General features: G+C 35.8%; 1 protein-coding gene and 1 long non-coding RNA gene across 2 annotated transcripts in view; both read left to right on the top strand.

Annotated features, from left to right (window-relative positions):
• Positions 1–4,796: 4,796 nt before the first annotated feature.
• The window catches only part of LOC144655083 (collagen triple helix repeat-containing protein 1-like), a 37,819-nt gene continuing 19,586 nt past the window's right edge, over positions 4,797–23,029 (top strand). The window contains exon 1 of the mRNA XM_078515305.1: positions 4,797–4,894. The gene's annotated coding sequence lies outside the window, so the exon portion shown is untranslated. The remainder of the gene's footprint in view (positions 4,895–23,029) is intronic.
• LOC144648342 (uncharacterized) lies at positions 10,367–12,869 on the top strand. Its single transcript, XR_013569681.1, has 3 exons — positions 10,367–10,569; positions 11,160–11,238; positions 12,373–12,869. It is a non-coding gene; the product is annotated as an uncharacterized LOC144648342 (long non-coding RNA).

The following is a 23,029-nucleotide window of genomic DNA, read 5'->3' as shown; positions in this document are numbered from 1 at the left end:
CATATTTTTTTTTGCGGGCCCAAGAGAGGCCCGCAACCCCAATCTTGACAGTGACCAGCGGATTGCATTTTACGCGTGCGCACCACTTTAATAGCAAGCGAACCGAAAACGGAAGTTGAAAATTTTGTTCTTCCACTAAGAACGATCGGAATGTGAAAAATGTGTCAATCACGACAGTTTGTCGTAACACCGGAGGAGAAAATCTGTTCTCCAAGAACGATTGTCACATAAGATCTAGGCTTCTGTCACATGGAAGATTGCAAACATTACAATTTGCAGACGTGTTTTACGGGTGTTGCTTTTGCGAAAATTTGCTCTGATTGTATCACGCATAAACCACGGCAAAGCGAATGATTCCAACAACGGTTATTCTCGAGAAATTCGTTATAACACTGAAAACATAGCGAGTTTATCGACCGAGGAATATCACATCTCAATTCACACCGCGTGCTCGACTACAGTCCACTAAACTGTCAATCCGACAAAAAACAACTCTGACTGGTTCGCGGCCGGTTACAGTTAGCGGCAATTAAGCGTGATTTATCATTAATCGCGCCACGTTAATAAAAGGCGAGCACAACATAGCGAGTTTACCGAATGAGAAAAATCACATCTCAATTCACACCGCATGCTCGATTACACTTCCCAAAACGATAAAAACATGCATTCCTTGCGTGACGCGTTACTCGGGATAATTGTCTTTTGTCTATTTAATCATTTATTTATTGACACTGCCATCTAAAATTACGCACTCTCGTACCACTGAGTACCTTTTCTAAGTGCGTCAAGGCCCGCACTTTCTAACCTGTGGTTACCACTAGTATTATTGGATAATAAGGGGCAGGTCTATATATAGGCAATTTTGCAAAGATATATATTTCTAGGAGACTTCACCTCTGAGCAAATAACTTTCAGAACGGTGGTAAAAACAGGGCGATACCTGGCAGGGGGGTAGAGGGGGCAGTTGCCCCCACCAGGGAAGCTAAATTTCTAACATAGTGTTAATTTTTTGGGCTATTTCGTGTAGTTATATTGGAGTTTGCCCCCGCGGCGGAGATTAGCGGACTTTGCCCCCGCAGAATATTTTTTTAGGTACGGCCCTGATGGCGCTATATTGATAAATTGAAGGATCGAAGGTGACTTGTGATCCTCTCCGCCATTGTTGTCTATGAATCCACTGTTTTATGGCAGCGGACCTGTTTAAACCACGTGGCATTGTTTTGTTTTATGCGTTGCTAGGGACGTTACTGGTTTCAAACTCCCGGTTACCTTGAGTTGATAGTATATACAAGACTAAAAGCAAGCTTCAGTTAAATTTTGGCGTCAAAAAACAACGGTAAAACTCGTTACACACTCGATACATGCGACTACCACTCAAAGAAGATACTAACAACGACCTGACGTAAAATAGAAGCGGATAAATGAAGGCTTAGTCCAGCAGCCATCCTAGTTTCGTCACTGAAATATGTTCTTCACCCTCGGTGCGCATTGCCGCTCCAACAGTCTCATCTCCTCGAAGGAAGCTTGTCACACGATCGATCTTTTACGTACCTTTTCCTTATAAAAAAAAAAGGCCGGCCAATTAACAAATTGGTGAAAAACTGAAGGAAACAAAGCGAATATTCACCTGCGCCGTGTGAAAAGGGCTAAATGAAGGCATCTTGCAATACATATGACTGCTTTGAAAACCAGTCGTAGAATTTTCGATTGATCAATCATTTGTCTGTAAGCCCTATTTAAAGTCGTAGAAAAAAATTGACGATAAAAACTCAACTCAAAGCAACCTCGTTCCCAAGGAATAGGATTGAACTTAAACTTTATTAGCACAGCTACATTGTTTAAGATCCATCCCTAAATTTTAGCATAATTATTGCATATTAAAACAGGGGATTCTGATACAGCCTACAGGATTTTTGTGGTTTTCGTATCTCTTTAATGCATAAACAAGTATTCAAAAATTAATTTTTGGATTCCGCCACTTTTTCGCTGCAAAATCGAGCTTTAAAGTTTCTGCTTCGGCCACGCCCAAAAAAGTTGACCGCGTGATCGAGGATTGGTGAAGAGTGACGTCATATCAGGAACCGCTCGAAGCGTTTGCATTTGTTTATTTGCTTGACAGCCAGAACATAAGGTTTGTTTTTCCCAAGAATTCTTCGAGTTTGGATGGAATACTCACAAGACAGCGATTTCTTATCTGAAGAAGACGTGACTAGCAGTTCACCTGATTCGAACGAAGAGATCGACTCCGGAGAACTCGAATCGTTCGCTTGCACTGCAGTAGAAGATAAGAGTAACAAAGAAGAACCCGCTTACTCTCAAGAACCTCTAGCGGACGATGCATGGATAGAAGAATATAATCGAGAGAAGCAACTTATTGATGAGAGGGAACGAAAATTACAAAACCAGCTTAACAGAGTCGTGGAATTAGACACGTACTGGTATATAGATACTTTTTCCAAACACTCACTCCGCGCGTTAAATTTGCATTTTGTACGCAAATTCACTCCAGAAAGCCTTGAATGGAAACTTGACGCGTCGCGAAACCTACAACGACGGACGGAAATCGATCTGCATTCTCAGGCTGTATATTTTTTAATTTTCATTACAGATGTGAAACGAAAATGAAAACAATATAACGAATAGACTGTAAGCACTATTATTCCCGAAAATTGCCCTTGACACTCACACAACGCATTGACTTGAAAGTGGTATGCTTGTTTGTTTTGAATCGAAACTTGTCGCGTCGGTAGATTTGCGTATGTTGCAAATAAATGTGCCCTTAGTTGATACACAAAAGATTGATATTAATAAACATCTTTATTACTTTTATTAGTCCTTCTTATAACAGCTTATTAAAATAAGAGCTACTTTAGTCCTTCTTGTTACAGCCTAATAAAAATACAAGCGACTTTTCACGCGTTTAGAGATGCCGACAACACGCGCTTATGATAAGTGCGACTGATTGTCTCAAAAACGATTAACAAACAGTCATCACCTATCGATTTTTGAACTTTTATAACTTAGAAAAACTTTTCTTTTCATTATGACAATGCTTACTTAAGGCTGTGAAAGCTTTGATAAACTTTTCATTGTACGCACTTTAAACAAACAATAGCGCCTGCAGAGACCAATCGATAAAATTATAACTTTACATGTATGGGAGTTGAAACCCTGAAAAGCTACGTACGAGCGCAGTGACTTCGATTATAAAGATCACATTTTAATAAGACTTTATGAACAAGACTTACAAGAAACAGAAATAGAAATTCAAGCGATATTCGAAGGAGAAATAATTCGCTTTACCTTGACTGGTCGACAAATCGAACGTCGCTTCAGCTACATGTTATCTTTGCTTGGCGACGCTTGCTCGCTTATTATTTATACACGATGGTTGACAATAGGCAATAAAAATCTCTTGGGAAGTTGGCGACACTTACTTGTAGTTTTTTAGGCGTCTAGCAAGACGTGTGTCTTCTCGTTCGAGAACAGACACTCAATCAAATGAATAATGAGTAATAAATACCCGATGACGACTTCGACTGGACAAAGTTAAGTATTCCGGTGAAATCTTGGCACAGGAACAATGCCAATATCATCTTAGATCAGCGACCGTTGGCATTGAAGATTTTAAAAGGAATGTCTTCTTGTAATATCCCTGGGAGCGAAGTAGCAAGCACAGACGGCAGACGAAGCACTCGGATTCCACTTTGCACGTTTTAACATGACGAAGTCCATCTACTTTTTTCTTCTAGCCTTTGCTTCTGTTCTCATATCACCCCAAAATGCAGCGCAATACCCTTTTCTTCGTTTGGAGTATTCAAGCATACCAAGAGAGGATGAGCATACCGCAATGATGCATCTATCTGGTATATTTCTACCGTCAGTATCTCCTCGCTATTACAGAAGAAAATAATGCTGACTTCAAATGGCGGCAAGATTTCGCGGTTCCTGATCTGACGTCACATCCGGTCTGGAACCCAGACTCTTTCTGGTCTTGACTCCCGGTCAACTTTAACGGGAACTTTGAAGCTCGATTTTGCAGCGAAAAAGTGGCGGAATCCAAAAATTTCTTTTAGAAAACTTGTTTATGCATTATAGAGATACGAAAACCACAAAAAACCTGTAGGCTGGATAGACACTTTAAGTCCAGTATAGTTAGAAAACAGCCAGTGGAACACGTGGCGAGCTCATCACTCAAGCCGTGTTTTATAGCACTATTTGTCAGTATACCAAACATATCCGATGAATAATTCCGTTTTAAGTTCGTTTGCAATAGCATCGCCTGATCAATTTACATTTTTTTCGCGCGCTACCTTTTCTGACAATGTTGACAAAGGTTTAAAATTAGTAATAAAATAAACCAACCATGCTTACGCGTAAGTTTGGTGGAATAATCCTTGGATGCGCTGACTGAATTCTTTATTCAATATGTTCGGTACATGGTAGGTTCAGAGGAAAATCAAGCACAGAATCAAAATGAGTACTGTTAATTGACACCTTAACATTCCTTAACATGAAAACTCTGTGCAACTTCGATCTCATTGCGTTTGTTTTAATTGCTTAGACAGTTCTGTCAAAAATCAAATCTACTTTCTCCCAATGTTTTTGTGTGGAGCGACAACTATTCTATTCATTTTTTGACAGTTTATTCGAACATGAAAAATTTTTTAGTTGCTATAAGAGGACAAACAAACTTGTATGCCCCTTCGATAATTTTGTCTTGTGTTTCAAATAAATTTTCCTCAAGTTAAAGACATTACTGAAGGTTGGCAGACTGTTGATTGAAGAAACAAAGATGTACGGAAAATCCAGCACTGTAACTTTGTTACTGTGGTTGTTAGCTGCTCCGCTTTTCAACCAAATTGCAGGAAATAACACTGTTTCCTCGTCCAAGGTGAGTTTCATGTACAGAGCGCAATTTCGTGTCATTCGCGTATAAATTTAGGGAATTGGCAAAATTCGTAAATTTTATATTTTTGAAAGTCGGAGTTTTCATTCGAGTTAAGATAGATAGAATAAAAAAAAATAGTTTTTTTTCTAGTTTAAGCTAATTAAGTTAATTTACTAAAACGAAATTTAAATATGGACCTTCACTGCTAGAGTTTCTTCAATACGAATTGCGAATTAAAACAAGAAGTGAAATATTTAAATAAGCGTATCTTATTATCAGTTCACTGGATACATAACGACTTCTAAAACCCTCGTTACCGATATTCTACGAAAGAAGTGTTAGATAAATTTTAGGAGAAAGTCAGTTATACTTGTTTAATTATCTCAAATTTAAGCTCTGTAATTGTCATTTGCTTCTTATGGTCAGTAATGGCAAGAACAATATTCTTCATCTCTTGACTTTATTTCCAACAAAAAATCAGTCTTTCGGTTACTAAAGGAAGATTCGAATCTGCTTTACGAAAAATTTTACCAGCACTATCAATGATTGTTGCTTCAAAGTTTTTTGTCCTTGCATTTACTTGCTTATACCTAATCGCTTTACAATAGTGTATACTCTGTTTGGGTTTGAATAAGTTACATCCGTGTGCGTTTGTTTAACAATCATTGTCAACTCTACCCCTTTTTATTTGCTCAATTAAGGTAAGCAACTGACAATTGTTGTCAGTTGCTTACCTTAATTGAGCAAACCAGTCGTAGAATTTTCGGTTGATCATTCATTTGTCTGTAAGCCAATCGACTCCTCATGCAGCTATCTGTTAAAATAGCAGCCCATATTTTCAGGCATCGATAAATTTCAGATCTCGGCTATCGTTAAAAAATAGATCCCCTTGTCAAAATGTACTAAAAAGCGGGTTGAAAAACAGTATCATTTGTTTCAGTTTCCTACAATAAACATATACTGTCTGTTTGCATTTACTTGCTTATACTTAATCGCTTTACAATAGTGCATACTCTGTTTGGGTTTGAATAATTTACATCCGTGTGCGATTGTTTAACAATCATTGTCAACTCTACTCTTTTGTATTTGCTCAATTAAGGTAGGCAACTGACAACAATTGTGGCAATCAATTCATCAGCTATCATTTAAAATAACAGCCCATATTTTCAGCTATCGATAAATTTTACAAATTTCAGATCACAGCTATCATTAAAGAAAAAGAAAAACATCCTCTTGTCAAAATGTAACAGAAAGCGGGTTGATGAACTGCATCATTTGACAACGAATTTACTTAAACTGGTTTGTTTTGTGGTTTCAGTGTCCTTAAGAATGTCTGTCTCAGAAACCCAGGCAATATTAAAAAATGTCGGAAGAAGGGGGTCGGCCGATCTCCACCATATTTATGTTGCATAGAGGCCTTACCCAACTCGTAACCATGGTAACAATTTTTGATTGATTAGCTTTATTGTTTACGAGAACAGACACCCCCCCAAAAATTGCCCAAATGGCGTGACAAAAGTTGTGATTTTAGGTCAACTTCAGCAGCGTGTATCTCTGGATATATTTAAGCAACAGATTTAATTTCACATCAGCGTAACACTTGTCCTTTGGTAGTTTAAATGCGTACTAAATTAATGTTTTCTGTACATCGTTCACGATCTGCATGCAAACTTAGAAGCCATACTTCGCAACATTTTCAAAAATCGCAAAACTAGGCATTTTTAAATTACAGTTTCTCCAGGGTCCGGGAAGATACAGATATAAACCTAACTGCAAGTTACTCACCAAAGATAGGAAAACATTTTAGGCCAGTGTTGAAATTGGACCAGCGAATTTAAATTTTTTTAACGGTTCACTGTTTTACCGCTTTGGCTGATGTCATTTTCCAAGGCCACGACGGCTCCCTTGAAGCTGTCGATCTCATTAACCGGATTTCGCCGTTTAAGCGCCTCCGACAGGTGTAGAAACCTTAACGCTGTGGTTTCTTGCCATATTATTTATAGTTTCGCTGTACATCGTCCTCGTTTCAAGCGAGAGCCAAGGAAACATGCCAGCGATTGCGTGACAGGAGTGGAATACGCAGCTTTGAGGGAGGCCATCGAACCAAAGCAAACTTGTCCACGTTGATTAACAGACTGATAGCTTTTTCCTTCAATACTTGATCCTGGTCCAGAAAGGCTTTTAACTATCCCAATGTGGATTGAACTGGTCTTAATAAAGCTCGCCGCAAGTGATCCGTCACCGGCACAAGTAGACAACAGACTCGTGGAAACATCGCTGATGTCTGTAGGTTTGAAAAACGTTCCGATATTCCCGCTGATATATGCCATCTTGAAGCTTAGTTGCGATCGGTTTATTGTCAGACAAGGCCAAGGATGCAAGTTGCGGAGGCGAATATTATTTGCTTTCAGCTACGTATTGGCAAGATTTTGCATTCAGATAAAAACCTGATAAATCATAGCGCTTAGTAACCTGGCATGGATTTAAGAAGTTGGCGGGAATGGACTACCGGAATACCCCTGAAATCCGTGGAACGGGCGATCACGGAATTGAATAAGTTGGATTGCTTTCATTCGGAAACAAACAATTATTTAATACAATCGAACTTTAGTTCTTTTTTCTCGTTACAAAAAAATTCGGTAATGTAAGTTGCAACCAATGACGCAGTTTCAATCAGTGTGATTCACCACCTTTCAGTGTGCAATATTATTAATGAGTATTTCTTTCTTCTTGGCTAGCTAGAGCAGCAGGTTTCAGCGGGATAATTAATTTTCACACAAAATTCATTTTGCAAAGACAGTAAATAAATCTAGGGTTAATTAGTTAAGGTTTCTTAAAACATTGCATGACAAATAAAAACCATAGTAGCAACAATAACGAATATTTGTTCCACATAATTAAGTAGTTTGGTAGACATGGTGGTATGCAGATCACATGTATCCTGATATGTCGACGGCTATACTATCTGAAGGATCGGCAACATTTCACCACCGCCACTGCAACATAAAAGGAACTATTATACCTCACCGAAGTTGAGGTAGACAGTTTTCTGATGCGAGTAGGGTGTAGATTATTTTAAACGACAACATAAAATAAAGCAGGAAGTGTAAATTGCACCTACATGTAAACACTTTCTACCTAACGAGAGAATTCAATAACATTATAATCTCATATTACGAAAAAAGGACCTTCTCGTCGCGATGGTAAACGGTTGCGAACGTTCGCTGAAAATTATATCAAGAACATTTGCCCGTGAAAATAATACTCATTCAGCGCTTCGACGCTGATATAGCTAAATGAATCTGTATATTCTTGAAACATAGTGTTTATGTTTAACACTGTGAAAAAAAACCTCATTTGGCCTGAACCCGTCACAGTTCATAACAGTCCGCAAATTGGTTAACTTGCTGTCACTAAATTTGTAACAGTTAAGTGTTTTTCAAAAACAAAAAACAAATGCGGATATGAATTATCCCTGACTAATAAAATGCTTTACAGAGCTTTGTTTCCCTTGACATACAGGTTAATATTAGATCTCTTTTACTACTGGGAACATGAGCAACTTTGAACAAGCCTAGAAATCGAGGAAACAAATGTCGCTTTCCTGTTTTAAGGGCCTTCAACACTTAGGTCAAAATGTTGACAAATTTCTTCCAAATCTTTGAGTTTGAACTTGGAATGAAGTTTGCCCCTTCTTTGCAAGTCACATATGTCTTCCCCCCAGTGCCAAGGCTTCCTCTCTTTCCCAGTCTTCTGCGTCTTCGTCATTGTCTGTCTGGCCTTCTTCATCTGATTCTTTTGCCTGGTCAGATGGTTTCTTCCTCTGCTTTGCTGCGAGTCTGGAAAATAAGCTGCTAATCTGCTTTGCAGTGCGCCATTCCGCTGGTTTAAACCTGGCCATTCCACGACTGTCCTTTGAAAATCGCATCTCACGTGAGACCTACCAAAGATAGCGCAGGGTTTGGAGGGATAAACGGTTTTGTAGACAACATTGTCATGTAGGGCACACTTTATAATGAAATAACGTAAAAGAGCGAAAGATCCATCGCTATTCTCCAGTCAGAAAAATATCGCTTGTCTATACCTAACAATAGACGTTTCTTGCAGCGACACGTGACGGCTTTACCCCCTGGCCAGTTTACTGTCAAAAGTTTCCTATGCCGTGAACATATTGTCATTTGTTCTATCTCTTGGTCGCTCAACACAAACAGGCCAGCTCTATTTAAGTTGAGGTCCACTTCTGAAACACAGACACGCGCGTGCTGCCCTCGTGCTCCGCTTGCCCCAAGAGAACGCAAATATCCACTGACGTCTTTTCTACAACTTAACAAGGTGACCGAAAAAGCATTTTTGTCTTCTTCTTTGACACCTCCGCATCTGGAGTGAGACGAGTCAACCAAAATGGAAATTGAGCAAGCCATTTCATTACTTCTCTATCTTCCCTAAAGCGAAATTGACTTTCAAACAAAAACTGTTTGCGTGCTTGGTTAGTAGACCTGCAATGGGATGTAATCGAATTTTTTTACGTCGAACTTTCAAGTGCTGAAACAGGGACGAACGTTAACTTTTATAATTGCATTTCTTTTGTAAATACTGAATAATAATTATAAAAACAATATATAATTATAATAAAAACCTTCCCAAACTCCTTTGCAACTGAAAAATCGTCAATGCCAAATAACTTGGTCAGTTTGAAGTCAGCAGAAGTAGTACGTCGTATAGGAATAACTTTTACCATAAACTACTTCTTGTATAAGTCGTAGGACGATGACGTCATTAGTCACGTGACATTGCCCTGAAGTTCGTTTTTGCTCACTGTGACAAAGATATATTGTTACTGAAAAAGCAGTCATTACAGTTTGAAGCACATTGGTGTGAGGCATTTCAGACTGCCCGGGTACCGAAAAAAATATAAAAAATTAAGGGGGCTATGTACAATTTTCAAAAAGTGGGAGTCTGGGTTCAAGTGCGTATCTGGCGTTGCATTAAATGTGAGGAAGCAAAAAATTACATGTTGGTAGATATTTATATGTTAAGTACATTTTTATCACTTTTATTGCTATGACGTCATTGGTCACGTGACCAGAACGGACAGCAGTTTTAAATTCGCTTGAAAACTTTACCTGTATCTCTCTCTTAAGATTTTTTTACGCCAAGTTGTAGCTTTTTAAATAGTGTTTTTAAAAATGGCCATTATTACTTTTTCCTAAAAAAGGACGGCAGTAAAAAATACAACTGAAAAGTTTGTTGGCTTCCTTCTCAATGACAATTCGCGGTAGGAATAAAAGAAAATTTTGCCAAATGGAGGAGTGTATGCTCTTTATAATAGCGCTGTCATTTTTTTCTTATTTTAATTGCTTTTCGCGAGGTTGAATGTAATTTCTTCCAGACGAAAGGAGTGGGCCTGGGGAGAAGTTAAATAGCTGCCCCTCCCCCTCCCCCTTCTGGTGGTCACCCCAGCGGATTCCCCGTGGTCCGTATTGTGGGCTCATTAAGAGCATTTTCAAAATGGCGACTATGCGACAAAATTTTGAGTTATAGAGGACAGTTTTGTCGATGTTTTTCCTTCTTGACGCGATCAAAACGAGTCCCCAAACGTGGGGAAAACCTCCTTTATTTGTATTCCGGATAAAGAAGAATATGGAATGAGTAGAAACGTGCGAAAACGTGGGCAACAGGTGAGCGTTTCTCATTGAACAATGATTTTTTTAGACTGGTTAAAGCTTATGTCTTCGACGTTTATCATGATTATCAACTTAGCTTACTGGAATTAAAGCCTGGCTAGGCGTAAAAAGATAGATGGTGAGAACAAGGCGATAGTATTAAATGGCAGTCATTTCGTCGAGGCATACAACTGTTATTTATGTTCGTTACCTGAATTTTAAGCTACTGTTTTCCAAATTAATAAGACTCGCATCCTTTCATTATTTATACATGAGGAAATGTTCCTCAAAATATTGACCAAGTGGCCATTTTAGACCGCAAAGAAAAATTACGTCAGGAAGATTTTATGTGATACCTTTGAAATTGGAAGAAACATTTCAGCTCAGTGTGATCTCTTTTTTTAAGTTAGACTAGAGACTACTTGCAGTCAACCTGGTAGCTAATCTAGACTTAAATTAAACAGTGCTACTCACGTTTTGGAATGCCTTTTTGGGTATGTTTAATAAATGAGTTCATTTCTTAACTTAAAATTTGTTCTTCCCATGATGTTTTATTGTATTGGTAAACATAGATTTACGTTTCCTTTGCATTTTGTGGTTTACAGGTCAGGGACTAATAGAATGCCTAATGTTTTGACAGGACATTCTGGATTACTGTTCAGTGAGCTAAACTATGGAGTTCAGGTAATTGTTGATCTCTTAGTTTTACACATAGTTATGTGACAGTCAATTCTGGCAATTCCCTTTCTTTTCTCTACACACAATCATTGCCTGAGGCATTTAAGATCTGCTTTTTACCAGACATTTGTCTACTTTACAAAAAATCTGTTTGTTTTTAAGGCCTGTATTTTCAGTTGTTAGATGACCTACAGAAGCATTTTAAAGTAGCAATGTAAAACATCGCAAGGCCTTAAACTTAAGCAAGCCAGAAAACCCTAATCCCAATATAAAGCTAACTGCAAGCAACATGATGTACCCTTTGGCAACCAAAGTGCTTTTAAGGCTAGCCAGAGTACTATATAGGCTAACCGGAATCTTATGTAGGCAAACTGGAATGGCTTTCATGGCTCGTATGTTTCATGACACATAAGTGCCATACAAGCCAAAATACCTAACTCCAATAAATAGCATAACCTGAAGCCACTTTAGCTAACTATACTCAGGCTAACTGGAGTACTGCTTAGGCTAACCAGGGAGCTTTTTAGGCCAACCAATGTGCTATTTGTATATAGTGGAATGGCTCTCATGACTTGTTGGCTCGCACTTTGTCAAGACCCAAGTTTTTTTAACTCATATTAAAATTAGCCAAGCAGTAGCTGTAAATTCGATTTAAATAAACTTCAGCTTAGTTTTTGTTGGCAACTTGCTCTACAAGAATACCAAACATAGATTTCAGTGATGTAATGCTTTGAAATTAACAGATTACAAAATTCAGTTTTAGGGTCCAAAACATTTTTAAAGATTATTAAAATAATATGACATTTTTCTGCAATAATTAATGAAAGGAAGGGTGCAAAGAAAATTGATTTCTTCCTTGTTTGACCTAGGTAGACTGGGCAAGGTGAAACCATTATAAGCTTACCCGAAGCCACATGTTTCTTTCGAAACAACTACAACAAAAAATAAAAATCCATAAATGTCATTTGGCTATCTACAGTAGCAAGTGGAAAAAAATATTGGATCCACTGGCCCAACATAAAAGCAGCCAGTTTTCACACACTGAAAAGGGCCATTTAATTTTAATATACAGTCTGCATGCTGGAAAATAGCAATTTCAGCAAAATAATAGTTTTTTGTTTGTTTTGTTTCTATTTACAGGTTACTTGGAAGTCTTTGCAAGGGCATTCCTGCTAGTCAAAATGAACTCAAAAATACACACTGTGTCAATGTAATAAAATTATCACATGATTGATTCCCACATGTTGCCAGTTTAAACCTGAATATACTTAAGTGACACTGATGGCTTTTTATATAATATGAACATCCCAGAACCCAATAAGATGGGAGGCGCGGTGGCCTAATGGTTAGTGCACCGGACTCCGGATCGAGTGGTCTGAGTTCGAGCCCCGGCCGGGGTCACTTGTGTTATGTTCTTGGGCAAGACACTTAACTCTCATAGTGCCTCTCTCCACCCAGGTATATCAATGGGTACCGGTGACATAATGCTGGGGGGGGGGGGACCCTGCAGTGGACTAGCATCCCATTCAGGAGGGAGTAGAAATATTCCTAGCCGCTTAATGCTGCAGAAACCGTGATAAGCTCCGGCAGTGTGGGCTGCTTGGCTCGTGGCTTCTCCTAGAACCCAATAAGGCTTCATGTAATACTGACACTTAATTACATGTAAATTTTAAAACCATTCTGAGGTTCATGACAAAACACTTTTGTTTCAATAAAAACATGTAAAAATAATGAAATAACAGAGAATTTACATAATTTTTATCGCAGACCACAAATTTTACTCCAGGTGAAGTTAATGTGTCAAGTTTTTTTGCAGCTCTGGCTTGGTTCCACAGGGTGTGGTTCCAAAAAATATCCATACCTCCCCCAAGGATGGTTCTTTAGCTTAGACCCTCCCACCCCCTGGGATTTCTAGTTTCGCTTCATACTTTCTTTAAAAAGTTTGTACTATTGAGACCCTCATCCCCCCTCAGCTGCAGCTGCAGATTGATCTGATTGATACACACCAATCTATTTTCACATTTACCTGTTTTCTATAGAATATATAATTATATATTGTTTTTACCGGTTTCACTTGTAATAATAATAATAATAATAATAATAATAATAATAATAATAATAATAATAATAATAATAATAATAACAACTTTATTTAACCACGGTAAAAAGTTTAAAGCTAAAAGCTTGTGGGGCCGTGTACATATTAAAAATTTAAAAAGTCATATAAAAAGACATCCTAAAAATGTTAGGAAGATAGAACAAATTCACTTTTATAACAATTTAAAAATTCAATAAAATTTAAAAAACATCATCGTTCAGAATGACAGTCTGCGTGGATAACGCCTCGAAGCTAATATTTTCAAGAATGCTCTTGCCTCTTATTATGTTTGAAAAACGACTTAAAATTACTAGTTTTACCGTTGTTTTACTGAGCAACTGCTTGCGTGGCGCGAACATCAAAGCACTGGTTTTCTAATATTAAGTTTATGTCATCATGGGGATTGTCAGAATTTAAAGCGCCCTTTTATGTTAATGAACAGCAGAAAGCCACAACTATTCTACAAACTTTAAGGTGACCGTTTTTAATGTGTCATTTCTAGGAAAAATATTTTATTCAAATTGTTAATACTGCACTTTGTTTGTTTTACCTTCCTTGAAGCCAGACAAAACGTCTTGTTCCCACGATGAAATATACATGCTTTTCTTGCTGGAAATAATTGAATTAGCACTGATATCACGAAAGCTCAAAGCATTACTTTATGGCGAAGAAACCTATTCCCTTTCTCTCGTGGAGGTTTAATATTAGGAAACATATCAGTTCGCATAGACGGTAACTGTTAACGTTACAAAAAACTAATATTTTAATTGTTTTCCTTCTGAGGATAACATGTCCTTAGTGTCATAAATAATCAGGGTAGTATAGTAGTACATTTAAAGCCTTTGCTCGAAAGCTGGGTATCGATGTCTAAGACACTAACTCGTGCCGAGACTTTGTACAAAAAAATTTATAGGTCTCATAGGGTTCTTCATAAAGCTTCATAATGAAGGGTTTATTTGCAAATTGACAGTGATGAATGGCGAGCGAATCAAAACGGCAGGAGAAAATAATTGAGATGAACAATAAATCATAAATTGTTAACTATAAATTTGAAAATGGCAAAAAGTATTATATAAATCAGCATTTATCTTAATTAGTGTTACCTCACGCCCTTACCATCCTGCAAATCACATCTCGTTGTCCACCCCCCGTTCCCCCACCCCCTACTCCCCACCCTTCCTCCCACCCGACAATCTCGCTAGCCTCGGCGTCAATGCTGCCGTATCAGGCCAGTTCAGCCGCAAGAATTCGTGGTGAACCCAAGCTTCCGTGAAACCTTTGCCAATGGCTGAGCAAAGTTTATCCACTTCTTTTATACAAATCTGTTCCATGGATCGAAATTGTCTGACGTATTAACGAACTAAAACCAAGCTTCAAAGAGGCGGAACTCAGTTGAAATGTCCAAACATTTTACAAACGTGCGGCCGTCTGACGGGGAGATTCGACCATGTTATTTTATCCGTTGTGTACTGGATTTGGGACTCATCCTTGGAATGTCAGATATCTGTTTTTGAAAAAGGAGCACGTATTCAAGGAGAAGATGTCGACAATGTTTCTTTGGTTTGAAGGCCGAACTGAAACCTACGTGTTCAATTTTTGTCACGCAATCTCTGGCATAACATTCCCTTCGCTCTCGCTTAGAACGAATACTTTGCGACAAAATCAAGGATAATATGACAAGAAACCAAAGCCTTTTGATTTCTGCACCTGGCGAGGCGTTTAAACGGCGAAATCCGGATAATCAGATCGACAGCAGCTTGAGGGAGCCGTACACTGTATAGGACTGGCTTTGAAAATGAAATCAGCCAAAGCGGTAAAACAGTGAACCGTTAAAAAATTTAAATTCGCTGGTCCAATTTCAACACTGGCCTAAAATGTTTTCCTATCTTTGGTGAGTAACTTGCAGTTAGGTTTATATCTGTAACTTCCCGGACCTTGGAGAAACTGTAATTTAAAAATGCCTAGTTTTGCGATTTTTGAAAATGTTGCGAAGTATGGCTTCTAAGTTTGCATGCAGATCGTGAACGATGTACAGAAAACATTTAATTTAGTACGCATTTAAACTACCAAAGGACAAGTGTTTCGCTGATGTGAAATTAAATCTGTTGCTTAAATATATCCAGAGATACACGCTGCTGAAGTTGACCTAAAATCACAACTTTTGTCACGCCATTTGGGCAATTTTTTTGGGGGGTGGTCTGTTTTCGTAAACAATAAAGCCAATCAATCAAAAATTGTTACCATGGTTACTAGTTGGGTAAGACCTCCATACGCTGTAAATATGGTGGAGATCGGCCGACCCCCTTCTTCTGGCCCCTGCCTGGATCTCTGAGTCACAAGCTCTTAAATAAACATAGACTGTTTGCATTTCTAAAAATATAAGGCACGTCTCATAAAAAAGGTTATCAGCGAAAGTATTTTCGGGCGAATTGATTTTGTCAAGAAATGGGAATAAATCCCTTTGGTAGTTTGAGGTCAGGCCTTGCTATATATGAAACCAGAATTAAATGTATCGTGAGTCTCTCGAAAATTTCGCGTCTTTTGCTTCAAGCAATATTTGCATTTACTTTGCATTTTTTTGTAGAGCTGAATGCTGCTAATGGACATTGCCCACGCGTAATTATAGACTACATCATCATAACTGCAATTTGGAGCTTGTATTGTCAATAAAATCCTCTATTTTAAAGCAGTCAAGATCACCATTTTAGGATTAAAATGAAATAGGCAAATGACACTCCACACACACATAAATGTGAAACATTTTCCAAAGGAACAAAAATGCGTAAATTTAACTTCTGGAAAATTTTAATTTATCATTTTTATAACTCAAATATCTGAGATGAATGATTGTGAGGTTATTAACTAGAGCGAAGTTCTTTTTGTCATTTCATCGTAATTTTGACGGGAGCCAACTAAACGGAATTTATAGCTCGGCTCAGTTGCTGTTGTCAGCTACGTTCTTCCGACTAGTTAAACTGATAAAATTAGAAAAAGAAATAAAATTGTTTCCTCCTTCAAGACGGAGATTTATCAGAAGAGTGAGAACAAAACTCTTTTGTTTCGTTCCATTACATATTTATCACTTCAAATATCTGGCAAGCAATGAACATTTTAAAATTGATAGCATTTGATTGTAAACCAAGCGCCCAGCAACTTTAAAAATCTTGCGACTTCAACAAAAAATCCTATTATCTTAATTTTTACAGAAAAAGGCGAGTTCTCATGTTTTGTTTTAATTTTTGGCCAATAATATAAAGATGTTTAATGATAAAATTATAGAAAATGTTCATTTGCAGTATTATAATGTTACAATTTCATATGATCACTGACCACCCAAATAGCAAATTTCAATAGCCTAAAACCTTTACACCATTTTCGGAACTTTTGAGGAAAACGACTTAAGAGAAAAGGCATCTTCATTTCAAGTATAATAATTTTAAACTGAGTGTTCTCTTTTTTGCTACTCCCGAGATTGCCGCACTTAATTAACTCATAAGTTCAACAACAACAGACTACAAAAATTATTTCCTAGATTATTTTGTAACTACAGACGCACACTTTTCCGAATTCATTTATTTGATTGGACAACAACGTTTTGGTTTTTATCCTTTGTTTTATAATTTGATTTTTACTGTATGGAAAGGTTCGAGTGTATTTCGTTAATTCTATATGCGTTTATGAAGGTTTTTCTTATTTTGGCGACTGCAAAGTGACAAGAGTTGCGTTGTCACAAAATTTGATGTAATACTGACTAGCGTCGAGACTAGCGGCCAACAGGAGGGAGTAACTAGAAACTTGTAAAGACGAGCGAAAGAGTGAAAGTAAAATTAATGCCTTGGAAGAAAAAGCTGGCACTCATTTATGATCTAGCGATGAACATCATGCACTCAAAAATTCAGTCGCAAGGAAGTTCATTCAGTATAAAGAAAACACAGAAAACGGATAGAAAACAAAAGGAACTTATAAGTCATGACAAGTACTCTCACTACAGAACCAAAAAGCTACAGGAAAAAAATACAAATTTCTCCGATTTATTTAAGAAAGAGTTTTTAATTGCCCAGAAAACTTTTAAACAAGTAAACTATATATTTAAACAAGTAAACTATATACATCATTAAACACTGAGCCACTAAAATCAATCTTTTTTTTTTTTTTTACAATTAGGATTATCTTCATGGTTATCAAACGTCATTCTGCAAGAAAATAATAATTTGTTTACCTGTACGTAAGAAAAAACATTAATGAAACTATTTCAGTTTCCACTCCCACTTGAGATGTTTTTTACTCTATTGATCTGATCTCTTTGAAAATGTTTCAAGCATTGAACAGCATTTTTAAAAGAATGAAAAAAAGAAAATCCAACGATCTGAATTAAGAAAGAGTATAGATTTTTTCAAGGCAATGTCAGTTTTATCAGTAACATTAAAAGTGAAATAGCATTCAGATAACATTCAAAACCATTGTAATGTAAAAACGTTTTTTGGATATTTCTAAAAAGCGACTTTTTCCCTTAATACGTTTGTAGTTTAGTAGTATAGTGATTGGGGGTACGAGACCAAAAAAATATTTTTTTTGGATCTCTTACACCACAATCACTATACTACTCCAGTGCTGGATACAAAAATGGAAATCAAATCTCAGATCCGAAAACTGATCAAATCTCAGATCCGAAAACTGAACAAATATCAGAACAAAAAAATGCATTCAAATATTGGGTCATTGCTGAATCTAATTCTGAGAACTAAATCTTAGAATCAAATCACAGAACCAAAACTGAAATTCAAACCCTAGAAAAACCAAGCCTGTAAAACCAAGCCTGAAAACTTCTTATACTCTTTTTCAAAATTTTACATACAGTGCGTTTAAACAAGCCTTGATATCATAACTGAAATATCAATCTGGAAAACCAAGCGAAGCCGAGTTTTATGATGTTTTTGAAATTTATTTCAAAATCTCTTATACTCTTTTTCAAAATTTTATATACAGTGCTTTTAAACTGAACGTCTTATATTATATTTTCAATATAATATTTTTGTATTTTTATCAGATTTTTGAACATGTTTTTATGTAGGATCATATTTGATATAATACCGAGATCAGTACAAATGTTAGCTAATCTATCTGATTGTTCCTTTTCACTTAATTGTAAGAAATGTATATTGTCCTTAATGCAATGTTTTTCTATAATATTCATCATATCAACAAATTTTTTTTTGATGTAATTTGATGTCATTATAATATTTATTATACATTATTTTTTATATCATTTATAAAGTGCATTTAATCTGATTTTTTGTTGTAAATGATGCTGTTATTAATATGCTTTTGTGTTAAAAGATGTCTCCATTTACCGGCTAGTTTATAGTTATAATTATTACAAATGACACAAAACCATTCCTTTTTAGAAGCATATACTCTTTTCGATCTTCTTTTTGCATCCATTTTGTCCTTTTCAGTAAAATATCTCCGGACTTCAACCATTTATATATATATATATATACTTTAGAAATTTTTATATGGTTTTATGCGTTTTTTACTAAAAGTTATATCAGTAATATTCATACTAATTTAAAATATAATTTAAAATCATTAAGGAAAAAACGCATAAAACCATATAAAAATAAAATCTCTTTGTAATATATATATATATGAATGATAAAAGATTTATAATCGGTTTAACCTCGGATAAAAATGATAGATCGAATGATATTAAAATAATTGCTAAAATCTTAGAAGATGAATTTAATTTCAAGCACATGGTATTTAATCAGCCAAAGAGTGTAGTTATTATGGATGGTGGTGCTAACCCATGGGCTGATTATATTGAAGCATATTTTGATAATTATAAAGATACTAATTACGTAATATCAAATTTGTTTAATTTAGATATTGTCGAAATGCTTTTTGATAACGGCTGTAGTATTATAAATATTGATACCTTTTTTTATAATGAAGACCAATTGGATGAAAAATTAGTTGTTGATAAATTCAATGTTTTTTTAAAATGAATGTATGTCCTAAAATATTTTTTGTAATCAAATACTGATTTATAAAAATATTATACTTAATATTTTTATTTGCATGTGTAATACTTGATAATTGATTTTAAGGCACTCTTAACATATACTCCATAAATAAAATTAAAAATTGTTTATATATCTTTCAAATCCTTGATTGGAATCCAACTGTTGAAGTCATCACTGTATCCTTTCCACTTAACTAAAGCTTGTTTCTTTTTATAATCTCTACGGATCACTTTATCAATACGAAATACTTCTTGTTTTGCTTTCAACATTTCAGGCTCATAAAAACTTCCTTGTATGTCTTCATTATTGAGATCTTTCAATTTGAAAGTAATAGGATTAGTGTATTGTATCTTATCGATTGTAAAAATTTCTTCGGTCCAGTTTGGCGTGTACCCTTTATCGAAAATATTTCTTTTATATTTCGATATTCGAACCTTATCACCTATTTTGAATTTCGGTTTCGGTTTTGATGTTTCCATATCACCGTATAAATTGAAATATACTAAGCCTTCATTCTTTTTCCTCGAGGCTTCTACAGGTGTCATTTTAATGCTTGAGTGTTTGGTATTATTATACTGTTTTAACAGCTTGGGTAGCATATCGAGGTACGTCGTATTACCTTGAGCAGTGAATTGTTTCCACATTCGGGTTTTAATTGTCCTATTCCATCGTTCACAAACACTACTCTTCTCTTCGTTCTCGGTGGAGTATAGTGTTATACTATTCTTTTCCAAAAGCTCCTTCATATTTTTATTGTAATACTCTTTTCCTTTATCAGTCCAAAGATATTGTGGTTTACGCCCCTCTTTGAATATGGTTTTGAATGCTTGAGTTACAGTTTCACCTTTTTTGTCTTTTAGAGACACTATCCAACCATATTTACTGAAAACATCCAGTACCATGAGAAGATATCTGTATCCCTTGTTCCATTTACTGAACTGTTGCATCTCAACTAAATCTGAGCACCAAATTTCATCAATATGGTTAACTATAACACGCCGTCGAGTAAAGTTCCTCTTTATTTGCGTGTGTAATTCATCAGCTAATTTTTCTTGCCAGTTTTCTTCACCCGACGGCTTTTTACGTTTTTTGGCTTTTTTTTTTTATACCCAATCCGATTTTTCTTTTACTAGCGATTAAAGCTTGTACCCCTGTTGTTCCCCATGGACGGTCTTTAAATGGTATTTTTGATATTCTCTTAAGCATAAGATCATCTGCCTTATGTTTATCAGCTAGTGATTTTGAATTACTGTAATCAATATCATGCTGTTGGCATATGCTATCTAGATTGTTTATTGGATCTCTATATTTAGGATCGTTAGATGCTAATCTTTTTTCTAATTTAGTTCCAGGTCCACAATAATTATACTTTTTGCCTGTAGGTGTTCTCATGTGTAGTTCTCCAAGTTTTGATAAGTGTTTTTGAATATCAAGACCCTTACCCTTTTTATAGTAATCAACATTGTCTTTTACACCTTTGAGAGCTTGACCTGCTAAAAGTCTTGCCATTGAAGCAAAGCTAGGTGATGGAGTTACGAAATTTGATGCTACATAGGCTATTTTATCAACAGTAGAAGGGCCTTTATAACGTGCAAGAGCCCCACCTTTTATGAATTTACTCTTCTTTTTACCGCAAATATAACAATTTGATTTTTCCATAAGACGGCCATTCTTTGCTTTGACTTTTTTAGAATTCATTGACTCAGTATTCTTTTTACATGAAACACAGTATGATTTACACATATATATATATATATATATACATTAGATATTTAATCACAGTATGTGTTTCGCCATTTTTTAGATTTCTTATCCCAAATAGTACCAGAGCATGAAGGATCTTGGTGTTCACTTGGAGATGTCCAGAATTTCTTTGAGAATAATCCGGTTTTCGTGTTGAAGGCACCTTTTGCGATGTCTCCACTCCAGAATCTATCTAATGTTTCCTTTTTTGTACTCGGACTAATGTAACCAATAAGATCCTGAATTTGTGCAAACCCGGGTATTTTTTGGCCGATCTTTTTGTTGATCGTCTGTCCGACATTACCCCCTCGTGTCTTTTTTTCACTAACAAAACGAGTTTTAGTAATACCACAAGAAGCGCATTTCGATTTGAGCATTAAACGATTGTTTTTTGTTCTCACATATATTTCAGAGCTAGGAACTGAATTAGTTTGTATTTTTTCACGTACGCAAAACGATTTTACCATTTTATATATAATATGATTACATATTTTTGAAATAATTGCTTATAAAACGTTCATTGTACATCGTATCAGACATTGATAATGGCATTAATATATCGTGATACTTTTTATCGTACACCAATGCTTGATGCAGGAAATAAAGACAATAATAGCCACAAAGAACTGATTTGATATGTTGATAATGTGTGTTGTTATATATTATTTCTTTTATACCATCTTTTTTAGCTCTCAATAAAAATTCCTGAGGGTAACTTAATCCAAAACTGTCAAAATATAACAAAGTATTTTTCCTTTTACCATTAATACAACAAGTCCAATGAGTACCAACACCTTCATAGCTGTCTAAATTAATGATACATGGGGTATGTTTTTTAGGCATGTGTTCATCTCTGCTGTATATCCCTGTGATATTAATATTTAAATACTTACACCATCTCATTAGATCATTGTTACTTAGAGCTTTTTTGATAAATGTTGGCTTTATTACTTTCTTTTCGGTTTTAAGATTTTTTTTTTTGGAAGCACTAATCCACCTGTTCTAAGAAATTTATCATATTCACCCCATGATCCTATTACTGGAGGAGATCTGTAAGATAATACATCTTTCTTACTTGGTAGTTTGATTTTGCCACCATTTTTTGGTCTTTGCTTCCTAATGATTTGTGGTGAATAATAAGGGTATTCTATTTGCATTCCTGTCCCTCCTTGAGGGGGAGTGACTTGAATTCCTTTTCCAATCATATCCCTTCGCATTTTACTTATTTGGGCTTTAGATAAAGTCAGTGTAATGCCTTTTCCTTCACTTTTTACTTTATTGTGCCGTGTTATTTGTCTTTTTGTAAGGTATAACTCAGTATTACCCTTCTTTTTGATCTGATGCTTATCAATCAATAAACTCACTTCACTTGAATTTTTGATTGCTCTGGCTAGCTTTTTCATTTGGCCTTCTGTTAAATGAATATATGCTGAAATATATTTTGTGCTCATAGTCTTGCTCTATATATAATAGTGTTAGATTAAATATTACATAAAAATAAGTTCATTCCCAATTTTGTCAATTACAATTTTTTCTTCATAAAGAACTACAGCGTATATCATATAATCGTCAGTAGCTTGTACATTCAATCTGTAATGAAACAATAACTGTTTTGGATCATCAGTAACCGATTCCTTATGATTTCTTAAATCGAAATAGATAACAGGAAATAATTCAGAATAATTTTGTAAATTTAACTGAGTTCCTGTATTGTAGTCGTTGGTTCTGAATGCATATTCTTGAATGTCATTATATAATCTTGGTTTAAAATCACAATCATACTCTAGTTCTGGAGTAAAATATGAATTTCCAAGTTGCAATCGACAGGTAGATAGTGTACATGCATTATCACCCGCATTTATTTTAAAAGTATCAAAAATAAAGGGGTTTTCTAATTCATTATTTGACTTGTTTCTTTGCAGATATACAA

The sequence above is a fragment of the Oculina patagonica genome, chromosome 1 (genome assembly GCF_052425735.1).
Source record: "Oculina patagonica isolate OP01 chromosome 1, crgOcupat, whole genome shotgun sequence".
In the NCBI taxonomy this organism is placed as follows: Eukaryota; Metazoa; Cnidaria; class Anthozoa; order Scleractinia; family Oculinidae; genus Oculina; species Oculina patagonica.
The sequence above is the reverse complement of the archived record's forward strand: the minus strand, read 5'-3'. Positions and strand labels throughout refer to the sequence as shown.